General features: G+C 41.5%; 1 long non-coding RNA gene and 1 pseudogene across 1 annotated transcript; one reads left to right on the top strand and one right to left on the bottom strand.

The window, feature by feature from the left end:
• Positions 1-2,588: 2,588 nt before the first annotated feature.
• Positions 2,589-6,776, top strand: LOC117540999 (annotated as a pseudogene).
• Positions 6,777-20,849: 14,073 nt separating this feature from the next.
• Positions 20,850-23,137, bottom strand: LOC117540993. The gene is made up of 3 exons (XR_004568248.1): positions 23,076-23,137; positions 22,556-22,698; positions 20,850-21,032 (listed from the first exon to the last, which is right to left on the bottom strand). It is a non-coding gene; the product is annotated as an uncharacterized LOC117540993 (long non-coding RNA).
• Positions 23,138-25,954: the final 2,817 nt, after the last annotated feature.

The raw sequence follows: 25,954 nt of genomic DNA, 5'->3' as shown, positions 1-25,954 counted from the left end.
CACGAGTCCCTTTGAATTTGACTGTGGATTGTTTCACCGGTTTCTTCCTCATTAGGGTAGTAATGTGTTGTTTTCTGCCTTGGGCTGATTCGTGATCGGTCAGTGATGGAGAGTCTGCTTCAACAACTGTAAATCCATCACAGAAAGGACCGAAGAAAGGTCAAAGGTCAGGTCCGCACCATCACAAATCAAAACAATTTATATAAAGCTTTACTGGGGACAATGGGACAGAAATAGTAGAATAGAAAATGTGTTTTTGGGAGTGTAGCTGTAATATGTTGGAAATTACTTTAGTTTTAAGGAGACTCAGGGTTTTTGTTAAAGTCAGGGATAGGCTTAGTTTTGTTGATAATTTCAAGATGAACAAATGCAAAGCAAACACTGACAACATTAATAAGCAATAACCTCGATAACCAAGTCATCGTTTATGTATTTTTTAAAGCAACAATATTGAAAGGTTTCAACTTGATTAAATTGTGAAGATGCATTTTCAATAATCATTAGCTGCACCCCTTAAAGGATGAATTCAGTGTGTGATGTTAGCTCATGTGGATTTTATCACACCTGCACAGTTGGCATCCCTAATGTTTTTGTCATCTTCTAAAAAAATAAAAGAGTCAACTAAATGATATAAAAGAATAATCATCATAAACTTCAATGTTCTGGCAGTAGTTTCTTCACAGCTGTTCTGCCAATAAAACACAGGAGAGAGAGCAAGAGGGAAAAAGAGCTTTGCCAAACACAACACATCAAAGCACAGCAAATGGGAAAAGGGCTGCCAGAGGTCTGGGGTGACATTAGGACTGACAGCAAATAGGAATGGTGGCAGGCCACACTGTATATATCTTCACAAGTCTTAATATTGTCGACAGAGGTTAGGGGGCAGCAGAGAAAGATGGAGAGTTTGGAGCAATGAAAGCAGAGGGGAGTGACAGAGGAGTAATGATGGGCCCATTGAATGAAAAGGTTAGCGCACAGTTCTGCCCCGCAGCATACGTCAGATGTAGGGTGTGAGAAATAATGTGAACCAGAAAGTGAATAATAGAATACAATGAGGAATAATAAAGTGGGATGGCAGTTGCTATGCCAACACTGTAGTATACAGATGAGTCCTCACTCCACCTGATCTCCATCTCTCATTTGTCTTCCTCCGAGTTTAAAGCCACATAAAAGCTTTACAATTATATTGTATAAATCACATTCTTATAACAACAAATGTATAAACCTCAACATATTTGCTACCACATGTTTTCTAACGCTGACTCGTACAATATTAAGCCCTTTTGTTTAGCCTTCTGTCTCGTCCTAACTATGAAGACCTCACTAAATATCAAACGGGTCAAAGAAGTGTTCAGGTCCTTTACTTTAAAGGAGTAGTTCAATATTTTGAAAAATATGCTTAGTATTTGTTGCCAATTCCTTGTTCCTTGTCTGCAAAGTAACCTGTAGCTACAGCTGTCAGACAAATGTGGTGGAGACACAGTCCAATATATCCTTCTAATATGTGATGGAAAATAATTAAATAGAAATGCCAGAGTACAGAAGGCTACTTCTTAGCACTGAATAACACAGCCGCACACTGACTGAACCTCAAGATCAGTCAAAAAATAACGAAAAATCCGCCAACATGATAAACATCAGAGAGGTGATGAGTAAGTGCATTGTGTAGCTGCATGGCTCTTCTTAATAGACCACTGGGTTGGCCCCACTCTATCAGACATGCTCTAATCGCTGCCCTACACCAGCTCCATTGTATCCTAATGGCTCAGATTGCATTAGGGGCCTGGAAGCTGTGGGGGCTAACCCACAGCCTAAAACCGCTGCTGTATGCAGATGGGTCTCTGCACAGCAAACAGCACTCTAATCTGACTGCCTGAGAGAGACTAATCAAATACATAGAGCGAGATACTACAGGGGGTACAAGATGCAGAGGAGGAGGGGGAGGGAATGGCCGAGCTCGCAGAAAGCTGTTGCTAATGCGTCCGCTTGCCCATTTACGTCGCAAGCAAGCAGCGCTTCAAGTCTCGCCTCCAAAGAACTGTGCCCTCTTAATGAAAGGAAAAGGACACATGCAGGCAGTCATATCATATTGCTGATAATATGTCCGGTCTTGTTTTATAAGATACAAATGATAACAATGAATAAAGAAAAATAAAAGGAGCAAATTAGTGTCAAATCTGGCTGCTTACACGGGTCATGTTATTACTTACTTTGATGTTTTTGAAGAGTTCAAAGGCTAACTGCAGCTTCACAGTGTCAGCATGATAGAAAAGTGTATGCTGTGGTTATGCTGGTGTACTGGATGTGTGTTTTGTGTCAGCTCTTTGCCGACTGAAAGACAAGTCAACAGACAAGTGACACTGCCAGATTTCCACTCATCTACACTCTTCCTGTCAGTTTAAAATTCAGGTCCTTCTTTCCCCCGCCTCTTGGGATTTATGGGTGGCTTTTTAGTTTGGAAACTGGACAGATCAGCTCCTGTATCCTGGAGCCAAGTGGTGAGTTTGAAAGATGGTTATTCACTTTTCCAGCCAGATAATTAGCTTGGATTTAGTTGAAGCCACAATCAGAACACAGGGCCGAGTGTGATGAGGGCATCACATCCTCAGAAGCCACTCACTGTTCTGATGATGGCTGAGACCAGAGCGACTTTGTATGGCCGTCACTGGTCCTCCTGCTCCTCCTGGTCCAGCTCCTCTGGAACAACTCCTCTCTTGATATCCAGGCTGTTGTGCTCAAGTGTGGAATAATGTTTTGATGTGCTGATCTGCTTCTGTAACAAACTTCCTTCGAGCTGCCATTTAGTTTCACGTCACCATCAGTCATTGTTTGGCCTTCACTAGTTTGTTGCAAGGGGCCTATCTGTCCAGCAGGCGTCTTTTTAGAGGACACAAGTAGTAAAAGTGGTTTCGAATAGCAGTTAACCTAAACACGTGTTATCTTTGTGTGGATCTATAACAAGATGAACAGCTGCACTAATCGCCCATGGATGTTGTCACCTTTCCGTCGCAATTCCTTGAGAACATTGCTAGCTTTTTTGTTATGCCTTCATTTGAGATTTACAATTAGAGAGATAACAGGGGATGGAGAAATTAAGAACTCAGCTCTGATTGGGAGATCCCTCAACAAATCTGATGTGTAATTCCGTTAGCCAAGTTCCCTTACCCTTCTTCCAAACCTTTCCACTGACAACTGCAAAAAGCTGTTCTGTTGGTAGTGATGGTTGCTGTAATAGGAAATAATGTAGTGTGAGGAATGTGTGGCCTGCTCTGCATCATCATGTCTAATTTAAACTTCTCTCAATGTATAGGTAGCGGAGAGTCAAGGTCTAAAGTCTTTTGACAAAAGGAATGCTATATCGTATATGTGTCAGCCTTGATTGAAGAGGCAATTGGCAGAGTATGTGTCTAAGTGTGTGCAGCTGTCCTGATACTTACATTTAGAAGTGCTCCGAAGCTAATTACAGATTCAAAGTGTCAGCATGATAGTAAAGTTTGAGCAGAGTTAGTGTTTGTGTGTGTCTGAGAAGACTGAAGTCTTCTGAGTCAGCCGTCTCTTTTCTCCGAGACCAGTGAAACTGCCTGACTACTGTAAAGTAAAGTCACTGGTTAGCTTGTGCAGTAACACGACCCCAGACCTATAAAGCACAAGATAAAAAAGTCATTTCTGAGAATATTGTTTTGGCGCTACCTGTTGTTCCATTGTCTGTCCCTCATAGTGAATTGGCAAAGCAGCAGCAGGAGGATCCAACTTTGAAGGAGCTTTTGTCCCAGGTTCACCCCAGTTTACCAGTCCCACTGAGGAAAGTCATCACCAAAGAGTGCGGCGTGCAGGTGAATGTCAAAGTGGATAAAACCGTGCAGTGCTCGCTGGGTCCTAAAACGCTGTTCTGCTCAGAGGAAGTGCCCCTGTCAAAGTCCCCCAAGAGCCCGGGGCTGGTTAAAGCAGAGGGGAAGGCCCCGTACTGCACTACACCGGTGAGCCACATGCGCTTCCTGCGGCCTGTGTCAATCTACTCCCCCGTGTTTGACCGCAGGATCTCCAGGAAGAAACTCAGCTATGCGGATGAAAGTGAAGGAGAAGCCGACGAATCTGTGGATCACGTTGATCATGAATGTGAGAAGGGTGACAGTGGCGAAGAGGACACCGGGAAGGACTTCAAGACAACTTTCCACAAGTCTACAAAGGGGTCCAGCTTTCAGTTCCTGGAGCAGAGGTATGGCTTTTTCCACTGCAAGAAATGCAACATCCGGTGGGAGAGTGCGTATGTTTGGTGCATCTCTGGAACCAGTAAGGTGTACTACAAGCAGCTCTGCCGGAAGTGTCAGGTTGGGTTTAACCCCTACAGCAGGGGTGGCCAACCAGTCAGAGGTTAAGAGCCATTTTTTTTATATTTTACTGCAAAGAGCCACATCAAACACACAGTCACTGATACAGCTTGTTTCAGTTTTTTGTTTTCTGGAGACAAGATTTCAACCACGTCACTGATGCATTTTTGTGGCATTGGGATATATATTTTTTCAATCCTCTGGAGCAGAGAGAGGAGCTGTGGATTATTGTTATTGATTAATGCATCAGTGTTTCTTAGGGTCAAAAACACTAAACTCACAACTTAAAATGAAAGCGTTTAGTTTATTTAATAAAAGAGCACATGTTCAATGTGAAAAGTGACAGTAGATATAGATTATTTGCAATTTGGTGCTATGTATATATTAAAAAATAATAATAATTATATATATTTTTTAAACACCTTGAATTCCAGGGGGGGCGCGGGGCTCCGTTGGCGGGGCGCAGCGCCCCTCCAAGACAATGGTAGGGGAAACACTGGATAGTGTTTAATCAACGATAGGTTTCCCCCCCTCAAAGGTGATTGGTTCACTGCATCGCAGGTATTATTGTGATTGGCTCTTGGGCCACATCAAAATTAGACGCGCTGTCATCCTCTCATACTGACTCCTGACACCACACATACACACGTAGGGAGAGCCGGGACGAAAGTAACACGGGACGAAAGTAACACGGGACGAAAGTAACGGAGCGATTTTATCCGAGCCCAAACCACTTTGACCGGCCAAATTACGTCAGAATTATCAGCATTCAATACTTAACTATCAGGTTTAACTGTCAGGAGTAGCTAGCTAGTGTTGTCACGATACCAACATTTTGTTTTCGATACTAAGTCAAGAATTGCGATTCCGATTCTTTTTCGATACTTTTCTTAAAAAAAGGGAAACAGTCTTAAATGTAATTATTGTGCTTTATTTCACACCAGAACCAGAACCATAACACAAACTTTTAAACAATGAGAACAATAAATAAAATAAATGACAATAATTCGTATTAAATAAAATTAATACATTTCTTACAGACAGGCCTCGTGGTGTCCGTAGGCTTGTCCTCACTGTCAGAGATATAGCTAAAATACTTCCAAATTTAGCTTCTGGCGTCTTTTTTGTCAACAAGCCGAGGCGCAGCGGCAGTTGCACTCCCACTTGCAGCCATGCTTCTCGTTTTCTTACATGCTCTGGCAGCTAGCGCGTGCATGAGAGAGGGGAGGGACTTAGCGCGTTTCCACTGCAGCGGGGTAGCCCCGTTTAAGCGTCCCTAAGCGTCCTCGCTCTGGCCTCGGGCTGCCTCGCTGGCCGGCCCAGGCCGTGGCGCATTTCCATTACAGTTTAGGACCTGGGGTAGCAACGCAGTGTAGGCGGGGCGATCGGCTTTGTTTTTGTTCACATTTCGAGTTGTTCCGTCGAGCTCCCGCTGGATTTGATCATCCCCAATGAGATGAAGGAACGTCGTCACCTCCTCGGTCGACCACGGTGTGCTTTTCTTAGAAGTAGCCATTTTTGTAGCTCCTCCGTTTACAAAATGCTGTGTATAAAAATGTTGCAAGCTTGCTTCTAGATATATATGCGACGCTAGGGATGAACTCGCGCGCAATCTTGTGACGATTCTCTCTGACCAATCAGCAGTCGAGAGTGTTGACGTCCCTAGTTCAGCCCTGGCCCTGGTCTGAGGGAACCACGATTTTATGAGGCCGGAAAAAGAGGGAAAAAGTACCCGCTGGCCGGTACTAGGCTATATGGAAACGCCACCAAAAACCGGCCTGGCCGCTTGAGGACGGTTAAGGACGCTTAAACGGGGCTACCCGCTGCAGTGGAAACGCGCCATTAGAGCGTGCTTGAGAGGGGCGGGACTGCAGGCACGGCTGCAGTGCAGGGAGTGAAAGCAGAGCGCTGAACACACACGGCTCTTATTAAACGGCGCTTTCTCACCGGAGTACTTTCCCCCGTCATTCTGAAAGTACCGATACTAATGAAATGGAGGAATAGTAACGTTTTTAACGGCAGGGTATCGCGGTACCTTTCAAGTATCGGTACACCGTGCAACACTAGTCAGGAGTCAGTGTCTCTCCCCCAAACTCACACATATACAATTCGATATGAACTGAAGAGCCGCATGAAACTAGGCAAAGAGCCGCATGCGGCTCGAGAGCCGCGGGTTGGCCACCCCTGCCCTACAGGGTGGAGCCCATCCTCTTTAAGGACTGCTCTCAGACTACCTGCAACTGTGAGAAGAAGCTGCGGCACATTAACATGAAGAGGCCTCACCGCCAGGACCTGTGTTGTCGCTGAAAGGGCTCGAGGTTATCCTGCGACGCCACCTACAGCTTCAAATACCTCGTCTGAGCTGCCCTGCATGTTCGCTCTGGTTTGGAAGCTCCCATTCCTCAGCAGACATTCAGTACATGCCACAAATGGAAGTTGACTCTCGTAACGGACTTTAAGATCTTCATATATTCTCCTACCAGAGAGTAGATGGAGATCTTTTGGTGGTTTATTTGAAGCAATCTCAAAAAATCTTTGTTTCCCCTAATTATCCTGGAGCTTAACTTAAACATAAACTACTTTGTAAGGAAACATTAAATAATGTATGTTTCATGTATAGCTGTAAGTATAAGCTCTGTTATTGGATTGGATGTTTCAGTGTCTTGGGGACACTTCTTTTATGGGGGGGGGGGGGTGACAACCCTGTGGTTGTCCACCAGTTGGTGCTGCTGTAACCTGTGTTTATTGTAATCAGCAGTGATGGTACCCACCTGTGGCACTTGATTCCAGTAGATAAGAGGGCTGCAGAACAGGCTCTCGCTCTCTCTCAGCTGCCCTGCTCGGTGCAGCAGGACACCGCTCCTCTGTTCTGGTTTATTGTTGGTTGTAACCACTGTGTTGGATAAAATAAATGATTGTTTTGGGCAACTCCGGTGTGGAACTGTTGTCCTTATATTACAAGCAGAGCCAGCTTGTAACAACTGGGATATCCAAATTACCATGGCGCCTTATTTGATGGTCCTACTGCACAATTACTGTAGTGTCCACATTTACATCCAATAGTGCTTATATTATTTATACTAATACAAATGAATACATATAATATTCATTAACACTGAGTTGTGCTATTATAGAATAAAATATACTATACAGTAGAATTACCATAATTACATATTCAAAATGTAAGCAGGGGGATATGTTGAAATGATTAAAGTAATATCTAAATAACCACCCATCCAATTATTTATTGAAGTTAAAAAGACATTGTAGAAAAGTAGATTTTCTAAATGCAGTAAAACTATAAAGTGTTCAAACAAAAAAACAACCAGCTTCACAGCACTTAAATCAAAAGTAACAAAGTCAGCGATGCAGTTTTTCCTCATTAACGAGCTTTTCTCTCTGCTTTTCTGACTTCAGCTTCCCCTTAAACAACCTAGCTGTGGAATCTGAGAAATAACTATAAGAAAGACGCTCCTGATTAGCATTTTATACTGTAGCCCTCACACATGAACTGGTTCCATGATTCTAATTTTGGCAACTACTTTATAGTATTTGCATCACACCATGCATTATGCTTTTTAGTTTTCCTCAGGGTGTGTAAAGTCAAACAGGTCGCATACCAAAAACCAACAAGGCTAAGAGTCCACAGCCATGCAAGAAGCTCTGTGCGGCTGTAGGCACTCTGGTGCTTTGATCTAAACACTAATGTCAGCATCCTAGTGCTCCTGAGTGCTTACAATGACAAGGCTAAGAGGCTGGCAATCCACTAACAAGTATTTAAGATTCAGTAAAAAAACACAACTGTTGACCTCATTGTGGACCCAGAGGAAAAGTCAGGTGATCCCCAAAGTCAGTAGCATACAACGTCAATGAATCATGTACGAAATGTTGTGCCAATCAATATTGGGATGGTGAGAATTTGATGAAAAAGTTGCTCCATAATTTCTGTCCCTTTCTTAATGGCCATTATACATTTTCTACTGGACTCCACATGTTCTTGTAATCGTGTGTGTTTTAGCTCGGTTTCTAAGCTGTTTCTCTCTCCCCACTCAGCCTTTACGTATTCCCTTCTTCCCCTCTCTCATTTATTTCCATTGGAGGGCATCGATTTGCTCTTTTTAGGCCCTTAGTCTGGACAAATATATTTCACTTCATGCAGCCCGTTCAACTTGTCCATCCTTCCCTCTGTCGTGCTTTACTCTGCTGCCTCCTTCATTAGTCCAGCCCTCCCACTATTCAAGAACATGACAGTATGAATACAACTGGAGGGTGGGGAACCTGATTGAAACAGGTCCCTCACTATGGCAAATGGACCAAATAATTATAGCTTTGAAGGTTCATGGATTGATTTTTAAGCCTCAAATGTAATTAAGTATAGTGGCAGATTCATACAAATTGGTAGAACCAGTGTGTCTTTAAATGATGTGATATCTTATCAGAAGTTGTTAAAACTCCTGTTACGTAGAGGCTTCTAATAAAACGGACTGTTTGGGGTGCATTAACAATAACATCATTTATGAGGCACTACACTGATTGGCCGGAAATATTGCTGCCATCATCCGGTCCCTCAACAGTAACAATTGCTGTTGAACCGGAGATAAGAAAAAAACATTCATCCGCTACTTAGAAATTATGTATCTATTTATCATATTCCATATAATCATATCATATTCCAATAACTTGCATATAGACTCTTATTGCACTATTTCAAACTATTTTTGTATTTACTATTTACTTGCACTATATTTCTGTTTATCTGTTTGATTGTGTTGCATTGTTAGAGGAGCCTGTGACCTAAGATTTTCATCGTCATAACTACACTGTAGCTATGTTCGTATGACAAAATAAAACCTTGAACATAGAGCCTCTCTGAGCTGGACACTGAATATCACTATTTGTTCCTGTTGAGACATCACGCCGAACGACAGCTCAGTGTTATTGTATCACATATAGACACTGCTAGAGAGAATCGGTATTATCTGGTATAATGGTTTAACAGCAAATCATTAAAATCTCTGAAATAATTAACCAAGAAAATACATTTATTCTTCAATAATTCCCTTTTGATGTTGATCATATTGCCATTATCCGCTTTACGTTTGTATATCACATGCTTACACACGCTACAATAATATCATTAATATTTACATTAAAATATTCCTTTGACACTTATAACATTACTTTGCAAGGTAAGCACAACCAACATAAGTTGGTAAAAGCAGAATTTGAACACTGTTTCTTTGCTCCTACAATATTCTTGTATAATAGGCGTGTGGTGCAGTGGGTTGAGTGTTGGTGTTCGGATCAAGGGGTCACAGGTTCAAACCCCACTGCAGTCAGCATGTCGTTGTGTCCATCGGCAAAACACTTCACCCCAAATTGCTCCTGTGGGGATTTCCCACAGTATTGAGTATGTAAGTCGCTTTGGATAAAAGTGTTTAACAAGTGACATGTAATGTAATACCATTACACCCTAAGCATACAAGTACACAATAGCGATCGTTCACTGTTTCAACTGGCATGCTGTGGCATTCAACCACACCACAAACAGACAGACACACACACACGGATGTCCGGCTCCGTTGGAGATCGCGGTCGTTTACGCTGACTTTAGTGATGTGTCGGTCGCGAACGAGCCGGCTCAAAGAGCCGGCTCTTTTAAGTACACGACAGGAGCCGGCTCTCGCCCGCGAACGAGCCATTTTTGCGGAGGGATCTAGATCGGCATGAAGGCACATTATGCAATGTGCAATGTGCACATTATCCCGCATATTCTTTCACACACAGTGACGTCACGAGCTACCCACAATGCAACGCGCGCCATATATATATAGAAATACGCCATTTTCCTGGAGGTGCAAATATCCTTGAGGTGCAAATATAAACAGCTAGCTAACGTTGCCAGGCAGAGCGCACTAGGTTTTTTTTCTGAATTAACGACCGAAGAAATCGCTGCATGTCTTCGGATTACATCTCTGGACTTGAGGGGTGTGCTCTAGGTCATTACCAGCGTAAACTAGAGCTGTGTGGGTTGTCGGATTGCCCTAACAGACCGCCTGCAGATGTATGGAAAAACGACCCTCGAAAGTGGCCTTCGTCGATTTTGGCTGCATCTACGTCTAATTTCTGGAAACACCAGGTGAGTACCCCACTTGTCACAATAATATTATCATGCCATTGCATATATGTGGTATTTTAGAGTTGACTAGATATTGATTAAGGCAATAGACTATGATATTCTGCTTGCACCTCGTGTGAAATGGCGGATACCGGAAGTACGGTGTCGCCCTCGGCCCAATACCCGTATGTGTGTGTGAAAGAATTACATGGCCACATTCTCAACAAAGTAACGACATGACTCCCAATATTAATGGAAATGCTTTTATGGATTTAGAAAATGATTTTATTGATTTAAAAAATAGTTTTATGTATTGATTTAAATTGACATGCATCCGCTAAGAAAAGTAGTCGGTGTTACTGTTTGAACTAACGTAGCAACGGCAGGATCTGTTTCGATAGTGTTTTTGAGGAGCTTTTTGATTACAGATTTGAAAACATCGTTGCTTGTTTTAAAAGTAGCACAATTCATTATGTCAAACCTTGGAAAGTATCTAGATATCCCTGCCCTAATGACAAAGTAACTGGCAACTGAATATGTGTCGCCGTTTGATGTCTATGTCTGGACCGCTGCGTAAAAAGGAGGGTTTCTGCCCCATTACTTCTCTTCTTACTTCTATAAGAATAAAACACGGAGGACGGAGATCTCTTTTTCTCCCCCTCTTCTGACAGCCCAGCAGCTGATCGCAAAGCACGCTCCCCTCTCCTGCAGGGGGGCGTGGTCAGCTGCAGCTCACAGAATCAGCCCCCTGCAAAAACAGTGCTGGAAAGAGCAAATAGAGCGAAATGAGGCATGGCTAAAATGCAGGATCTTTTTGGTATTTTGAAAAAAAACCTATATTTATATACTTGATATAGGTCGATACAGTAGCCCCTTTTTTAAAATAGTTTTTATAGGTGTTGCTATCTGTTTTGTGTAGCGTGGTTCTACAAGCAAGTCAATGCATTCATTGGGTGGTATCAGAGAGTTGCACGGGTCTGTAAATGCAATGCAAACAATTGGCCACAGCAAATCATTTATATTAAACATGTAATTTTTTTTACTTTTGAATACTTCAGTACAAAGGATGTATTGAATAATTTAAGTGATATATGTGTACACATATAAATCATTAATCAAAACAGGGCTACATTTGATTTAATTAAAAGGTATAATAAGTGGTAAACTGAAGAGCCGTTTGGGAGCTCTTCTTGGTGAGCCAAGCCAAATGATCCGGCTCACCAAGAAGAGCCGGAATTCCCATCACTAGCTGACTTGTGAGAAATCTTTCCATTTTCAATCTGTGTTCACATACTGAGAATTATAACAACATTAGCCAAGTAACAGTTCACGCTTTAACTTACAACGACCCCTAATAGATCTCGCGAGAATGTGTATAAATTAGGGCTGTCAGTCGATTAAAATATTTAATCTCGATTAATCGCAAATTAATCGCACATTTTTATCTGTTCTAAATGTACCTTAGAGGAATATTTTTCAAGTTTTTAATACTCTTATCAACATATGAGTGGACAAATATGCTTTATGCAAATGTTTATGATCATTTGAACAATGAGAAATATTCTCATGAATATTAAACACAACAACCTCTGAACAATACAAATATTCGCCTCAATTCAACCTGGAACCTCTCTCATACAATAATACAATAGTGTGTGTGCAGTGGCGGCGCCAGGGTATGGCTGGGGTAGGCTACAGCCATACCAAGTAATGGCTTAGCCCTACCTTAGCCCGACCATGAAAAATTATGTTAAAGTAAGCATGTTGAGAACACGGATTGCGAAAATCTACCGGTCGTGTCCACAACACACAAACTGATCCTGCTGTAACAACAAGTGCACGTTACTGACACAATATGGTTGAGACCATTCAGGCTTATGCTAGAGGGGTGCAAGGAATAGTCTAAGTAGTGGGGGAGTTTTATACACTAAAGGTGTGGACATTCTCTCGCGTTATAATATCAGCGCGGCCACGGTCAGATCAAAATGCCTCCGAATGCAATTTGAACAGACCTACAGCCAATCAGAGCAACGAAACGTTGGGTCTGCTTCGTCATGCAATACTGATTCGTCACATTCACCAATAATTCCAATAAGTAATCCAAAATGTATTCACTTCAGGTTTACGAAAGTAACTGTAATCAGATTACTCGTTTTTCAAATGTAACGCGAGCTGAATACAGTTACTTGATTTTTGTATTCTGATTACGTAACACCGTTACATGTATTCCGTTCCAACCCTGGCCACACCCCACTGGACTGGGCTGGGCCGGAACACTTACAAATGTGGGCCGGTAGGATTTAGGTAAGCAAAAAAAAAAAAGCGAGTGGCCGGAACCCTTACAAATGTTGGCCCACACACAGCACCGGCCCCCCGGAGAAACTCCCGGTATTCCCAATGGCCAGTCCGCCCCTGCTTGGCGCTAACTTCCGGGGAACGATTGAGAGGCTCCACGATCCGCCATTGCTGTAAAAAAGTGGTCCATTGGAGTGAACGGAGATGACTTAACTCTCAGTCTATATGGCACTGGCCCGCCCCAGCGCCATATAGATAGAAGAGTTACGACAACGGAAGTCCAAAAACGGTTATCGTCACGTGGTTCATGTAGACGAGGATCGTTCCCCGGAAGTTCATGGCGGGCAATGTGAATGCACAGTTTCCAGCAGCTGCCTTTCGCTCTGACACTCAACCAGCACCATTACATCACATCTTAACCTGAATATTATTTATACATAAACAAAATAGAAATGAATTTTGCCTGATAAGGATTAAATCAAATTCGCAGTTATAGAAAGATATACATAACAATAATTTTTTCTCACCGTGACAATCCATGGTATGAGGGATAACCTCATGTTTGCATGTTATATTATTTTTGACATCAGCTTCATGAAATTAATCACATGAGAAATATGATGACTAATACATAAATACATATTATTAATAGTTACTGTTATTCAGTGTAATCCCTCACCTTCTTCTATCCTTAGATAGATAGATAGAATTGGAGGGATGTAACCCTCTTTAATGGTCACACATGCAGAGCACACAGCACACAGCAGAGGTGGGACCAAGTCATTGTTTTGCAAGTCCGAGTCAAGTCTCAAGTCTTTGCGCTCAAGTCCGAGTCAAGTCTCAAGTCATTGTTTTGCAAGTCCAAGTCAAGTCTCAAGTCAGGATGGTCAAGTTCAAGTCAAGTCCAAGTCCTAAACTTTGACAAAACGAGTCATAAACAAGTCATTATGTGTTTTTCACCAAATGTAATGACATCGATCAACAGAATAATACTTAATAATCAAATTGCTCTTTATTAGTCACATTAATAATTTAATAATCCATTTTCTCTCTGCTGGTAAAGTAACGTGTGTTTTTCTAATTTAAGAGGGATCAGTAAGGTAAGGCTACCGTGACGGTTTGATTCAGAAGGAGTTTAATGAATAAGATCCCTGATGTTGAGGTAATCAGAATGTTTATTTCCACTGTGTACAACATGTTATAAGGGACCCACGATCTATCTTTATGCAAGGGATAATGTGCAGCGAGGCGGGGAAAAGAACACCTGAATCTAGATCCCTCTGCAGGTGGTACTTTAAGTATATTTTGATGCTAATACTTTTGTACTTTTACTTGTAACATTTTGAATGCAGGACTTTTTATTGTACAGGGTTCCTGCAGGTTTCGCCAACTCAAATGTAAGACTTTTTAACACCTTTTTAAGACCACTTTGAATAGAATTTAAGACCTATTTCACGGCAATAAAGTATGAAGGAAAATGTATATAAAGAAGAAATACGTCCCACAATCACTTACAAAGTAAATGTATTCATGTTCAACATAAGAACAATGACTGAACACAACAGCATAACAGTACAGAACTGTGTTAGCGTGTTAGACAAAAAGTGTGTATGTGTGTGTGTGTGTTAGGGCTGTGCAATTAATCATATTTTAATCGCAATTACGATTTTGGCCTGCCACAATTACGAAAACAACATAATCGGGAAAAACGATTATTTTGCTTTGCTAGGTTGTGACAGTGCACTACAACATATTTGATCTAATTAATTTTTTAGTAATGTATCATTTATTTAATTAATTTTTGTATTGGTTTTTCAGTGGAATTATACGTTCAGGGTAATCAATAGTTAAAAAGATACTGTTCAAATTATTATTTGTTTTAAAGTTCAATAAATGGATGTTTTCAAAGTCAATGAATAATCATATTTAATAATCGTGATATTAATTATTGACCAACATAATCTTGATTATTGCCATAATCGAGCAGCCCTAGTGTGTGTGTGTGTGTGTGTGTGTGTGTGTGTGTGTGTGTGTGTGTGTGTGTGTGTGTGTGTGTGTGTGTATGTGTGTGTGTGTGTGTGTGAGAGAGAGTGACAAGAGCTATATTCAGAGCTCTGCTGCCTTGGCTACAATCTTTCATCGTTGCTGTTGTATGATTGGTGTTTAGCTACGGTATTTAGCGTCTACAGCACCTCCGCTTTTAGGGTTGACGTAGACCCAAACTTCGCCCGGAGGTCCCCCGGTGTTGTTGCGGGAGCTGCTGCTGCACTAGCTAACGCTACATTAGCTGCTGCTGCACTAGCTAACGCTACATTAGCTGCTGCTGCACTAGCTAACGCTACATTAGCTGCTGCTGCACTAGCTAACGCTACATTAGCAAAACAAACACTAATTTATTTTGCAAAAGATGCAGCGGGCTTCAAACACGTTCCCTCCACTGGTTTCAACCAAGCACTAAATTAGATGTTTTCCAACCAAATACGGTTGAACTTACACTTCCCCATATTTATTTGTAAGTAGATTCGAAGATAGGCTACATGAGCTGAAGCTTGGTTGATAGGTTACTAGCTGGGTGTTCTCCAATAAGGGGCCGGGGGAAACAAAGTTAGTTATTACTGGTTCCATGTTGATTTAATTCAATACAAATTGTTGGGGGGAACTGAAAGGCTATTACCGCACTGGTTAATTGCAGCCCGGACATTTTCCCCAAAACACATTTAGACGCTATCGCAACGCAGAAGTACCTTTCAAATCCGATAATTTTTAAGACCTTCTGAATCATATTTAAGACCTTTTTAAGGCCTTAAATTCTGATTATCAAATGTAATACTTTTTAAGACTTGTTAAGCCCCCGCGGGAACCCTGATTGTAACTTTTTTTAAATTGTCTGAACTTCTCCCACCTCTGACAATAAATCCTGAGTGGTTACCAAAACAAAACCCTGCTCTGAAGGTTATTTTCATTTTACAAATCCTGCACTCAGCTTTGCTTTCTCCAATATCATTGACAAGCAGCCAGATGCTGCTTCTTTTTTCGGTTTTCACTCATTTCTTGACTTTTTCCGACGCGCTTGCATTTAAATCCGGCTCCCCGTCTCCCCGTCGCTCTGTGCAGCTGGCCTGTACCACTACACATGCTGTGCCCCCCACCCTTCTTTCACATAATGGTATGACCTAGTGTGTCCTTGCATACAGTGCTTGAATTGGAATGAAAAAGGTGCCAGTACTCTAAAATCAGCAACTTTTTCAAGTCAATTTTATATATACAGCCCACAAACAAGAATTTGGCTACTATAATGCTGGTGGGTTTGTCTCTTTACTACTGTATATTTTAGAAAGGTTCACTGTACTTAACATTTTTTATGATAGGCAGCGGATATGGCTAAAGCTCAGTAAGGTCAATATTAACTGAAAATATAGCAATCAAAGTCTAGATCTTCTGCTGAAGACACATGAAGCAGAGACCTTTCAGGTGAGAGCCCCTCTGGTGGTGTTCAACATTAATGACAAGGAAACAAAGCTCTGGTCAGAAGCATTTTTTATAAAAAGCTTTAACAAATTAAGTATTTCTGTACATTTTGAATGCAATCTAACTTTCCAACTCAGAAAACGAAAAACAAAAAAGTGCCAAAAGTCTTCTCACATGGCTGAGCTGCTTTGCAATATACTTCACCACTGAAGAATACAAATATGTATAAAGTAAACTATGATGCAATCTAACTTTCCAACTCAGAAAAATGATAAAGAGCATGAACAAAGAACATGTAAAAACAAATGCAAAATTTGCACAATCTAAAATGAGAAACTGTAACTGCAAGTAACAAAGTCTGAGCCATGGTAAAGAGTTACATTGAACACCAAGCTGATCAGATAACTCCCTGGTTGGTCTGAAGTCCTTCTATCTCCAGGATCTGTACAAATCGGCACATTATGCCAAAAGTCTTCTCACTGGGTGAGCTGCTTTGCAATATACTTCACATTGTTAGAAAAGGCTCCAGAAGGCCTTGGGGACATCAGTATCAGGGGCTGGAGCTGGACAGGCTCTTTCATCAGCACTTCTTCTTCCCTTTGCCAGCCAGGACCTCACATACTGTTCCGGATTGAACTGTCCTAGTGATGGTCCATTACATTTAATGAAAACCAGGCTGGACAGTCGGCTGACAGAGAGAGCATTCCTTTTTGCAGTAAGGATATCGTTCATGCAGCTGAATGCCCGCTCACACTCACTAGTGGAGACAGTGATGGTTCGGACTGCTTTCAGTAGAGGCTCCATGGCAGCAGGTGTACGGGATGCCCTGGTTTCCTTGTATTCGCGAAAGCCCTGAACAGTCTCTCTCCTGTCCACTTTCAGCACTTCGCACAAACGTAGCACCTCTACGTCCCCATACTGTACGTCTAACTCCTCTTCAGGCCAACTTCCAGGATGGATAACTTTCATGTCCTGGATTAGCTGATTGTCCCGGGCCTCCCGGCCATGTAATGGGATTTCTCTTGTGCTGACATGAGAGGAGGTTGTGGAAGTCATTCTGTGTCTCAGATTCTCTACCATACTGCGGAAAAACTGACCTGCATGAATCTGTACAAGCCTGCCATTCTCACGCAGGGCAACACCCTTGAAGGACTTCTCAGCTAGAGCTGTATGAACTGTAGTCATGTGTGGGCCAGGCATGGTGACCATGGATTCAAAAACTCGTATTTCTCGAGTTAAGAGCCTATCTGCTGTAGGCAGTGTCATCTCTCTTTTTTGGAGTTGCCGAGAGAGGTCGCTGAGCTCTGTGAGCGCATCGTACATCAGTCCCAGATTGCTGACAAACGTTGCAGATGTGAGCACATCATCCAGGCCCTTGTACTTTGCTCTGTCTCTGGAATCCCTGCTCGTGTCGTTTGCAGCATTTGTGAAGTGATCATGAAGCACTCGGTAGTTTTCCCAGACTGCTCTGACGCTCCTTTCACTTGAAGCCACCCAGCGGATGGACAAAACACGCCCTATCACCAGGAGACGCTGTCCGACTGCTTGCGCACACTGCGCTAACTGCCTCTGATTTTTGGGGGAGGCATGGAACAAGGAATAGAGTTTGTCAAAAAAGATCTGGAAATGATTGAGCCCTGAGACCTCCTTGACCACATCCCCAACTGCCAGCTCTAGACGATGATTGGAGCAGTGCCACACAAACAGGCTTGGGAATTTACTACACAACTGGGTAGCAACGCCTGTTCTCTTCCCTAGCATGACTGAAGCCCCATCACATGCAAAAGAAACGAAACACTGACCTAAAAAGTCCTCGTTAAAATCTCTTCCAAGACACTCCATTAACGCCTTTGTGATGTCATCAGCCGTTGTTCCATCCAACTCGATCAGCTCCCAAAAAAACGTTTCGGGCTCAGCATCAGCTAATGCTGAGCGTAGACACACAACAAGCACTGTTTTACCACTAATAGTGGTAGATTCATCGACCAAAACACAGAGTTTTCTTTGGTTTTCTGTAATGTCTTTTGCCATTTTTTTCTTCAGCTCATGAGCTATGTGGTCGATGATTTCGCCACAGGTTTTATTGGAGTGCAAAACCCTGCCCACGTTCAGCCCATTCAGTTTCTGTACATTCAAATCAATTGGCATGTCTGTGAATGGCCGGCTATGTTTGCCAATTTTATATGCCGTTCGAAAAACTCTGATAGTGGTGTCTAATTCAGATGTATGCATAGACTGCACTTGATGTTGAATAGTTTCACGTGAAGCAGATGTAAGGATGTCAGCAGCTTTTACATGGGCTTGTGATTCTTTATGTTCTTTGATTTTTTTTCTCAGGCTAGCTTGTTGTTTGCCCTTGTCAACACCGAAATGAGACACTGCACACTCACCCCATTCAGTTGACAGTTTCAGTCCTTGTCCAGTGTGTATTCCCAAAGATTTGACATCTCTGCATATCCGACATCCTAGCTTCTTATCTTTAAGAAGGAGCCATGCATTGGTCTTGCAAAAATATTGCACCTGGTCCGTTGTCCAGCAGTCAGGTGCATCGCTTTGCCCGGTGTTGGTGGTGGCAGTTGAGCCAGCAGCAGCTAACGTTAGAGGCTCTGGAGGAGGCGGCGGAGCTAGTGCTAATGCTAATGCACTAGAACTTGGAGCAGGAGGATCAACCAAAGAAAGCTCCCCATCAGACACAATTTCCAACACAGGCACAGCATTCTCTGTATTTGAAGTTTCTTCCGGCGACAACCGCTGTCTTTTTGCACTTTTATTAATCCATGCTAACATTTTAAGAAATGCTAATTTGTGACGTGACTTGCTTTCCTTCTCTCGGGGGCGTGCCTGCTCTGTTCTATCACTCTACATAGCCACCCACTGGGTGGGAGTTGCACTGCATAAACACAACACACGTGCATCTAGGTATGTAAATTGTAAAGCATTAAACATGGTTTTACTAACAGTTTTCAGTATGTTGTTACTTCGGCATTATTATTATTATTATTTTGAAACGTGTATTACTATTAAATCACGGTCAAATAGGTTAATTTTGACATAGTCGTTTCCACCACAGTATTTACATGGAGAAGATAAGCCCCGCCCCCTCTCCCAGCACGTTCTGTTTGAATGACAGGAGTAAACAGCTGACAGCCGCTGTGAAACTCCAGCGGTTAGAGCGATGAGAATGTCCGTTCGGCACCTCATGACGCATCTACTGAGTACCGGGCGGCTGTATATATATATATATGGATGTATAATAAGAACGGCGGGAGAGTGTTGAGTACTGGCACGGTGCATGAGTACCGGAGTACCGCCAGCATGCCGGTACTGAGCAAGAAGTGCCGGTACTCCATGGGTCAGAACCAGAAGTGCCGGTACTGCGTACCGGTGAGTACCGGCCCAATTCCAGCACTGCTTGCATATGATTGGCCGCATGGTGGCCCAGCTAAATAAAGACCCGCCCCTGCCTGCAAGGATTCTCAGCAAGAGTAGGAGCGGCTGAAGATTCTGCTTTCCCCGACGGGAGTCTTCTCTTCTAGCGGCAGCTCGGGATCGGCGTGTTGGAGACCTCTGAATTAAAGTATCAAGTCACCTCAAGTCAGAAGGCTCAAGTCCAAGTCAAGTCCCGAGTCATTGGTGTTCAAGTCCAAGTCGAGTCGCAAGTCTTTTGTGATGTTGTCAAGTCGAGTCTCAAGTCATAAAATGTGTGACTCGAGTCTGACTCGAGTCCAAGTCATGTGACTCGAGTCCACACCTCTGGCACACAGTGACATTTGGCCTCTGCATTTAACCCGAGGAGCAGTGGGCAGCTATTGTACTGCGCCCGGGGAGCAATGGGAGTGGGGGGGGTGTCCGGTGCCTTGCTCAAGGGCACTACGGCAGGGCCCAGGAAGTGAACTGCGACCTCTTCAAGTAGCAGTCCACACTCCATATTTAGGTCTGGTCTGGGACTTGAACCGACCAGTTGAACCGGCGACCCTACGGCTCACAGTCCAAGCCCCTACTGACTGAGCCACTGCCGAACACACGATACGCCAGTGTTGGGCATTATTTATTATTCTATTGTTGACATTTTACAACAACCAGGGCCAACTTATGTAGGCCTCTTTGTTAACGTTTTACTTCAGAATGCCTTCTGTGGGTTTTTTTCTCCATAATTTACATTAAGCAATTCATCCTGTGTGCATCTGTTTGTTGAGGATTCCATTTTGTTTAATAAAAGCTTATGAAAAGGCGAATAAGAGTTGGTTTTATATCATGCAGACGGTTCGGAATAACATACTTGTGGGTTGGACACATTTCAGACCGGCTGTGTTATTATTGTGCATTAAAACTAATTGTTGCAAATAGGAAAAGATAAATGGTTTTGCAATTATGGAAACTAACACAGAAAGTTGGAGAGTTGTGAAGACTTAAATTGGAAAAAATGACTCAAACATGTATTGTTGACCGCTCAAACGTATGGTAGATTTAAATCATTAAATGTCAATTGATGACATTATAAACTACAACAGTATGCAAGTGATACAGTGATAGAGCCATAAACAAATGAAGACACCCATGTTGATTTAAACTCAATCATTTTTATTTTTTATTTGCCAGTATTGAAGGGCCTTTGAAAACCAATTGACAGGAAGACAGTAAACATAACATTCTCATGTAGGGAGTGTAACATTATGCCATTTTCACTTTTTTGAGCAGACTTCCCAGTCTTGGCCCTTGCCAGTGTTGTTTTGGTAGCAGCAAACGGCCACTTGTTCCACACAAGAAGAAAAGTCTCTGAAGTCGCAGAGATTCTTGTCGCATTTTGTAGTATGGAGCTTTTCCTGGGGAAAATAATATTACTGTTACAGTTTTTATCGATTGCTAACACACTAAAATGATAGATGAAGCACAATTATTTTAACTGACACTCAAAGAGCAAAACATCGGCTCAAATCTCCAAAACTCTAAACACGTTTTCAGCTTTTCACACAATTTGCATATTCAACATGGCACTTTTTGCAAACCACTGCACACGTTTCTCCACGTAAGACACAGGAATCTGACATAAAGTCACGTGTGAGCAGGTTTAAAATACTGATATTCAAAATGCCTCACACATGGACCAATGATCAAGAAACACGTTCCACCTGACCAAACACCTGATAGCATAATTGTTGGCTCATCAATCTGGATGTTAGCACTATAAAAAGACCACAGGTGAGTACTTTCTTACAGCAACAATGGAAGCCAACATGGAAGCAAGAGCAAGAGGAAGAGGAAGAGCTGGGCTGAGAGTGAGAGGAGGAGCAAGAGGTGGCTGAGAGTGAGAGGATGAGGAAGAATGAGAGGTAGAGGTGGAGGGAGAGGACGTGGACAAAGAAGAATACTCTCTAATTAAATGAAATGTTATCAACCATGGTTTGACGATGAAAGAGGCTGGACGGAGGGTTCAGCCTAATCTAAGCCGATGTACTGTTGCCTCTGTAATCCGGACACTTAGACTTGAAAACAGGTTAGTTACCAGTTTGTAGCTCTGCATAATTCATGATATATCAGTGCTTATATCTGTTGTGTGAAACGTATTTACTTCATTACTGTAATTGAATTGTTGGCACGTTGCATACTATAACTGTACAACAATCCTGCACAATGTACTGTGGTAAACTCACTTTTATGCAACACAGACACTGACCGACCACTATGTCTTTGTTGTTTATCTGAAGGACTGAGAAACAAAGAGGTGGAAGGCTAAGGATGTTCAATGAGGCACAGGAAGCAGCAGTTACAAACTGGGTTTTGGCAAACAATGCCATCACACTTAGAGAGATCTGAAGCATTCTAACTATGTGCTGAGATGCATGTTGCACAATGTTATCTTTGAATAAAATGTGATTTCTTTCAACAACTCATTTGTATTTCTTCATTTACTGTATTTCTGTAAACTCAAGCAATCTTTCTCTGCAGAACCCTCTATGTACAGAGCACAGCCCATAACAGATGGAAGTGCTTTAGATTATGCTCAGCAGTGTGTAGTTGGGTGGTCAAACGATCTAGTGTTATGAATAAAGTGTGTTATATTTGGTGCTAAAGTTTGCATTGGGTAAGTGTTTATGTAGTTTTGAGTGCAGTTCTTCATTTAGCAGAAGAAATTAGGTGTTTTGCACTTTGGGTGTGTGGTTTTGTGAATTGTGTTTAGTGTTCTGAGAAATTGAGCAATTAAAAAAAAATTGTGTTAGCAATCGAGAAAAACTGTAAAAGCAAGAAACACACCTGAGTAGTGAAGAAGAAGCAGGATAGTAAGGGAATGTGTTATCTATAAGGGGCTTGTTCATTGTAACTGTGTCATGTAAAGGGAGGTTCTTACTTTCATAGCAGCGCATTGAATATCATTATCCATCATCTTCATCATCTGCGCCTTGCTGATCATGCCCTGAGCGTCAGAGTACTCCACGAACAATGCCACTATGCTTTTAATGAGGTCTTGCAGACGATTAGACATGGCTGTATCTGAAGAAAAAGGTATATTTTTGGAGTAATTATATAAGAAACACTGGACTTTCTATCATTTTAAAACTGAGAGGATGAACAGAAAATCAAAGGTGTCAGGATTTGTGTAGTGGCAATATCGTCAAGTATTGTGAAACTATTGATATTATCAAATTAGATTCTACTTAAGTACACACAAGAACAATTTCAAGCCAGAAGTTCAAATTCAAGCACTCTAAAGTCAAAGATTATATAATTACATAGCCAGTTTACAAACTATACAATGTCATTTTCTGTTGTGTCAGGCTATTTGGTACTCGTCATGATCAATATGTGAACATGTAACACTTACATACAAAACATGCTCGCTCTATATATTGCTTGATATCAAGACTCACCTTAGAGTTGAGGTTCCCAGGTAGAGAGAGTTCACGTCTGTGTCACTAACTTGGTTCCAGATGAGAGTGATGCTAGACTGAGGGGAAAGCCTACTTTTATAAGGGAGTACACACAAAATCTGGCACTCCCGCCAATCCACTTCTTTCTTTGTACCAACGCCCAAAAAACCTTCCACTACGAACCAGTTTTTAATTGTGTGTGGTGTGGGTGTGTGTCATGCAAGTGCTCTGTTCTGGCTGTAGCTATGATGAGTATTTTAGGAGCTTTCTCTTACTTCATATTCATGTAATTAATCACATTAATCTAATTGTATACTGTAATTCAGTGAAGGTATAGTGCTTCACTTATTTCCGTCTTTTCATTTGATTTCTGTTTAGTTACATTTGTACATTCAGATGTTACATGGAAAATGTTTAACGATGATACCATTGATGATTTGAATGACTTTGACCTTAGAATACAGACACAACACACATCTGAGATTTAAAATACAGAACAAAAGAGCCACCTGTATAGCTTCTTGCAAAGGCGGAAGTAATACCATGCTGGGGTGTGTTCTTTACACTGCTTAAAGGTGCTGCTAAGGGAGGTTGATCCCTTCTGTGGTGAAAATGCACGTAAACTGAATCAGTATCTATTCTCTGAGATCTTATAAACCACTGTTGGGCTGCACATTTTGCATTTGCCATTTTCAATTTCAAACAGTTTTGCACAATATCAAGGAAAGGCATGATTATTTTTATTTTACAATTGTTTTCTTTGCTGTAGTTGAACCTCTTTCATTCTGCCCTGGTATGTAAAAAGATAGCCCCCTTGTTTAGACCAGTCTTTAAGCTGTACACATTGTCTAAAAGGGTGCAAGTAAAGTATACTGTTCAAAATCAAGTTACAAACTGGCAAGTCAAACAAAAGGCACATTTTTTTAGACCAGTGCTCAAGTTGGTACTTTTTGAAATAAACTCAACTGAGGGATTTTATTTGTTTGCATGCCGTGTACATCCTCCATGACATATTCTGTGTACAACGACAGGAAGCACCTTCACCTTCTTCTTCTTATATGCATTTCCAAACATTTGGTCTACCTACGCTGTAAAATGTATTATCTCTTCGATTTACACACGGCATCTATTGCACGTCTGTCCGTCCTGGGAGAGGGATCCCTCCTCTGTTGCTCTCCCTGAGGTTTCTCCCATTTTTCCCTTTAAACTGTGGGTTTTCTCCGGAAGTGTTTCCTTGTACGATGTGAGAGGGTCTAAGGACAGAGGGTGTCGTTTTCTCATACTGATATGCACAAACTGTGCTGTTGTATTTGCTGTAAAGTGTCTTTACTGTAGGGTCTTTTTTATTATATGAACAGCTACAGCACTTTGGCTCGACCAAAAATCGTTTAAAAATGTGCTATATAAATAAAACTTGATTTGATTTGAAGCAGGGGGGAGTTGCATATTGAACTAAAACACTTAATTTACTTGTGTGTTGTTTCTTCTGTACGGGATTCATTATATGTCATTTTGAAGTTGGCATTAGCATTCATTTAGGCTTCCACTACTGTTGGTGTAGCTTGCTTCAGCAGTCTTGTGGGTCCGTTGCAGACCACTGTTGGAGTGGATTTACACAGACATATGTAAAGTACCTGTATGTGTAGATTTCCTGTCATACAGACTCATATTTCATTCACTGACAGTAGCTGCATTTAAAAATCTTTAATGATATTTTATACCAACTATTTATATCACAACTGGTTGTCATTATACACTTGCTTGCTCACACAAATAGTTGAATTACAGTTTTTCTCGATTGCTAACACAATTTCTTTTTAAATTGCTCAGTTTCTCAGAACACTAAACACAATTCACAAAACCACACACCCAAAGTGCAAAACACCTAATTTCTCCTGCTAAGTGAAGAACTGCACTCAAAACTACATAAACACTTACCAAAAGCAAATTTTTGCACCAAATATAACACACTTCATTCATGACACTAGATTGATTGACCACCCAACTACACACTGCTGAGCATAATCTAAAGCACTTTAATCTGTTATGGGCTGTGCTCTGTACATAGAGGTTTCTGCAGAGAAAGATTGCTTGAGTTTACAGAAATACAGTAAATGAAGAAATACAAATGAGTTGTTGAAAAAAAATCACATTTTATTCAAAAATAACATTGTGCAACATGCATCTCAGCACATAGTTAGAATGCTTTGGATCTCTCTAAGTGTGATGGCATTGTTTGCCAACACCAAGTTTGTAACTGCTGCTTCATGTGCCTCATTGGAAATCCTTAGCCTTCCACCTGCACCTCTTCTTTTCTCAGTCCTTCAGATAAACAACAAAGATATAGTGACATAATAGTTATGTATATATTATGTATATAGATTAATGCTGTCAAAATTATCGCGTTAACGGCGGTAATTAATTTTTAGAATTAATTGCGTTAAAATATTTAACGCATTTAACGCATGTGCAGAATGGCCCGCCCCAGCGCCATATAGATAGAAGAGTTACGACAACGGAAGTCCAAAAACGGTTATCGTCACGTGGTTCATGTAGACGAGGATCGTTCCCCGGAAGTTCATGGCGGGCAATGTGAATGCATTGATAACAGGAGATAGAACTACGATTTTTGGTAATTATTAGTGAATAAAGGTTTTGATTTGCAATATTTATACAACAAATCGATATGTGTATGTATTTACATCAATATGTTTTAAAAAATAAAATAGAATTTGCTAAATATTAAGTAATAATATTAGGATTAGTGTGAACAACTAGTTTACATGTTAGGCTAACAGTGCCTTGGTTAAAGAGCCTGTTGCTGTTTATAGCTTTGAATTCTTTAAAACCAATATTATCTTCTTAAACTTGTATGGTAG

Source organism: Gymnodraco acuticeps, unplaced genomic scaffold (assembly GCF_902827175.1).
Source record: "Gymnodraco acuticeps unplaced genomic scaffold, fGymAcu1.1, whole genome shotgun sequence".
NCBI lineage: Eukaryota > Metazoa > Chordata > Actinopteri > Perciformes > Bathydraconidae > Gymnodraco > Gymnodraco acuticeps.
The sequence above is the reverse complement of the archived record's forward strand: the minus strand, read 5'-3'. Positions and strand labels throughout refer to the sequence as shown.